This window comes from Stegastes partitus, unplaced genomic scaffold (genome assembly GCF_000690725.1).
Source record: "Stegastes partitus isolate 25-593 unplaced genomic scaffold, Stegastes_partitus-1.0.2 Scaffold2249, whole genome shotgun sequence".
Taxonomy (NCBI): domain Eukaryota; kingdom Metazoa; phylum Chordata; class Actinopteri; family Pomacentridae; genus Stegastes; species Stegastes partitus.
Window position 1 is genome coordinate 73,181 of NW_007579980.1, and position 3,954 is coordinate 77,134.

The window sequence follows — 3,954 nt, forward strand, 5'->3', positions numbered from 1 at the left end:
GGCGTGGTATGCGTTACTCACTGTAGTGTAACAGTGATCCAGAATGTTCTCCTCTCTGGTGGGGCATTTAATAAACTGTCTGTATTTGGGGAGTTCGTGGCTGAGGTTACCTTTGTTAAAGTCACCGAGGACGATAACCAAGGAGTCCGGGTGAGTCCGCTCCACACACAGTATCTGGTCGGCTAGTATACGCCGGTGCAGAAGATCCCGTTAACAACAATGGCAGCTTTGGCACCGTTGGAGGATATTGCCAATGGAGCAGTGCGAAAAGAACGGGTTTCAGAGACCGAGAGGATTTTTTGGCTTAGGACAACAACTGGCTCATCAGCCGCTTTAGGTTCCCGAGGGCAATCCTCTTACAACTGTGCGCTGAACTACAACCATTGTTGGAGTGCAACACGGCCAGGAGCCATGCCCTACCTGTGCCCATACAGGTTCTGACCACACTGGCCTTCCTGGCCACAGAGTCATTTCAGAGGGAGCTGGCCAACCGATCGGGACTGTGCCAGTCGGCAGTGAGCAGAGCCATGCCAGCTGTGTGGGATGGAATTATCCAAATGTCAGCAAGGTATATCAAATTCCCACACTGCAGTTGAACAGGATGACATAAAAGCGCAATTTGCAGTGAGAGCCGGTTTTCCTAATGTAATCGGAGCTATCGACTGCACACACAATGCTATAAAGGCGCCATTACAAGATGAATTTTTTTATGTCAACATGAAGCATTTTCATTCCATCAATGTACAGATCATCTGTGATGCGCAAATGCAACTAAGTAACATTGTTGCAAGATGGCCTGGCTCGACACATGAGTCCTTCATTCTGACCAACAGTATGGTTGGGAACAGGCTAAGCTGGCACGGTGCGGGATGGGTTGATTCTTGGTGAGTAAATAATTTAATTGTCCTAATATTAATCCCCCTGACATGCGTTGAGCATGTGCGCCCCCGAATATCATCCTGTTTTCACAGCATCATTACTCATCAGTGGTTTAAGTTAGTGAATTGCTGTTTTGCTGCTTCAACTACAGAGTCAGCGCTTTCCAACAAGCCCATTACTGTCTCTGTGTAAAGTACATATGTCAAAAAACACATGCATAATGTTTAAAGTGACTTGATCAGCCTCACATTTTCCCAGCGCACAACTGCATTCACTCACGATAGTGTGTGATCCATGTTAGTGGTGTGTTAAACGACCCAATGACAAGTGTGTTTAATTGACCCCAGGTGACTGTGGCTACCCACTAAAAACATGGCTGATGACCCCTCTCACCAACCCCCAGACTGACCAAGAGCGGAGGTACAATGATGCCCATTCATGCACGCGATCAGTCGTGGAGCGGGCAGTTGGCATGCTGAAGGGGCGATGGCGCTGTCTGGACCGGACAGGGGGTGTACTGCTCTACAGACTTGAAAAGGTGTGCCGCATTGTGATGGCATGTGGCGTCCTTCACAATATGGCACACCGGCATGCTATCCCACTGCCAGAGCAGCACATCCCCCACCAGATGAACCAGACGCTGTACTTGTCGATGCCAATCCTGCCCGGGAGGCCATTCGGGCCCGGCAACATGTGATATTAACCATATTAAAAGGCAAGGACACAGAATTTACTTGTTTGCAAGTACATTTAATGTTTTATTAATGTCTGTAAGGACATTAATAATTGGTCCAAGGCTCATTAATGCCGCCGATTGCCCTCATGATGTCCTCCTGTGAATCCAGTACAGCGCGGGTGAGGACACGGCCAGTCGGACAGGCATCAGCAGCTGGCTGTTGTGGCGGACCGGAGGATCGGCTGATGCCGGGGAGGCTGGAGGAAGCCCCCGGGTCTGTGGCACGAGGCTGGGACTGCGCCTCACTGTCTTCTACTGCCTCATTGTCTGTTGGCAAATAATACATTGAGTAATTAAACATGAAACAAAGTCTTTGATTTCCTCTTTGATATCCTGGCATGATTACGCATGAACCTGTATCATGTTTGGCTGTGAGCAGATTATTGTATGAGCCGTATAATGAATCTATTCAAGACACATCTCATGGATGCACTGGGACGCATCTTCAGTGATGTATCCTGGGGTCATCAGGTGTTTCAGGTCTCGCAGCATTATACACCCTCACCCAGGTGACCCAGCCGGGGTTGATCAAGTCCTGACTTGCGTCCCAGTAGCAGTCCACGGATCAGCCCTCTTGATCCAAAGCCACCTTGTGGCCTTCTCTGCGGCTTCACATGCAGATTGGATGGCCCTTGTCTTGGCCGTCCCCGTAAAGCCCAAACGACTCAGAACTTTGCAGAGTGAGCGCCCTGCAAAGCCTCTGCAGCCGACTTCTATGGGCTCACAATAGGTTTTCCAGCCTCTCTCCCTGCACTCCTCTACCAGTTCCTGGTACTTTGTGCGTTTCCTCTCATTGGCTTCCTCAATACGCTCTTCCCAGGGCACTGTAAGTTCCAGGATGATCAGGTATTTGGAAGCCTCTGAGGTGATGACCATGTCTGGGCGGAGGTTTATTGTTGTTATGTGCTGGGGGAACTTCAGCTGCTTTCCCAGGTCGGCCTGCAGCTGCCAGTCAGAGGCCATGTGGAGTTCAACCAAGCTTTTTTCTGTTCATGGAACAGCAGGTTCAAAAATAGCTGCAATTTTCCTTCATATGGACGACCCAGTTTCATGGCATAACTCACTTCAAATTGTTCAGTGATGGAAGAACACAATTCTGAAGAACATCCACTGATATGAGAGGAGGAACATGTTGAGGGAGGAGCAACACTGTCAAAGAGCAGAACAGAAAAGGACTCCCACTGTCACATACATTCAGTATGTAAACCAACATAACAGATAGTGTGTGGAAGATGCTGTCACTGCATTACTGGGTCATGTTTCCTTTGTTGGTGATCACATTAAAAGGTAGGTTAAAGCAGGAAGAAGAAATGTCTTTTCTGTGTTTAAAGAACTGTGTTTAAACGATCTGTTTGATAGAAATCACTGTTGCAGACATCCACTCTTTAATATTTAACATTTATCTCTTCTTTTAGGTGTCAGCTGTCAACAACTGACTGCAGTCAAGAATGAAGAGTCCAGTTTAGAAGGCAGCACTGTCACTCTGACCTACAAATACTCTCAAACAGTTGCTTATAATGACTATTTCTTCTGGTATCGACACCATCCAGGAAAACCTCCAGAGCTCCTCATAAGTCTCTCGGTAACACAAAATGAAACACAAGCTGGACTCTCTGCTACAGTGAGTGGAGATAAAAACCGAATCACTATGAAGATCTCCTCTGCTGCAGTGACAGACTCTGCTGTGTACTACTGTGCTGTGAAGCCCACAGTGACAGGAAACAGCAAAACTCTGTACAAAAACCCTGAGAGCAAAGACAAGAGAAAACTCCACAACATCCACTAGAGGGAGACACACTCTGTTACACTTCTGTGATATCTGATTCTTAACCATCATCTCTATCTTTATCCTCTCAGCATCCAGATGTGGCTGTTGTTTCTTAGAAAGAAAGTTGCAATAAAAACATCCTATCGACCCATTAAATCCCCCAAACTGTAAGTCTGAGAGAAGACTGAATATCTTGTAGCATCACATTTTCAGTGTTCTGCTGCTGTAAACACACAGCATCAGACCTGTAATAAGGTGATAATGCAACACACAAAGTGAACATTCAGCAAACATTTCTCTGAGCAAGAACTGTTTTGGGAACAAAGGAATCCCACTGATTCAACTTTTGGAGTAAACAACCTCTAAAATGGTTTTCGCTGGTTTCTCCCACTCAGCCAATTGGATCATTCATCTGTTCAGAGTTAAAATGTTTGAGGAAATCAAACCACAGTGTGACTGATGAATGTGCTGCAGTGGAAGAACATTGTTCATCTGCTGTGTGTCTGACTTTAATAACTCCTAAGACATGTTGCTTTACATCGTTTTGCTTCTATCTCAGGTTTCAGGTGAG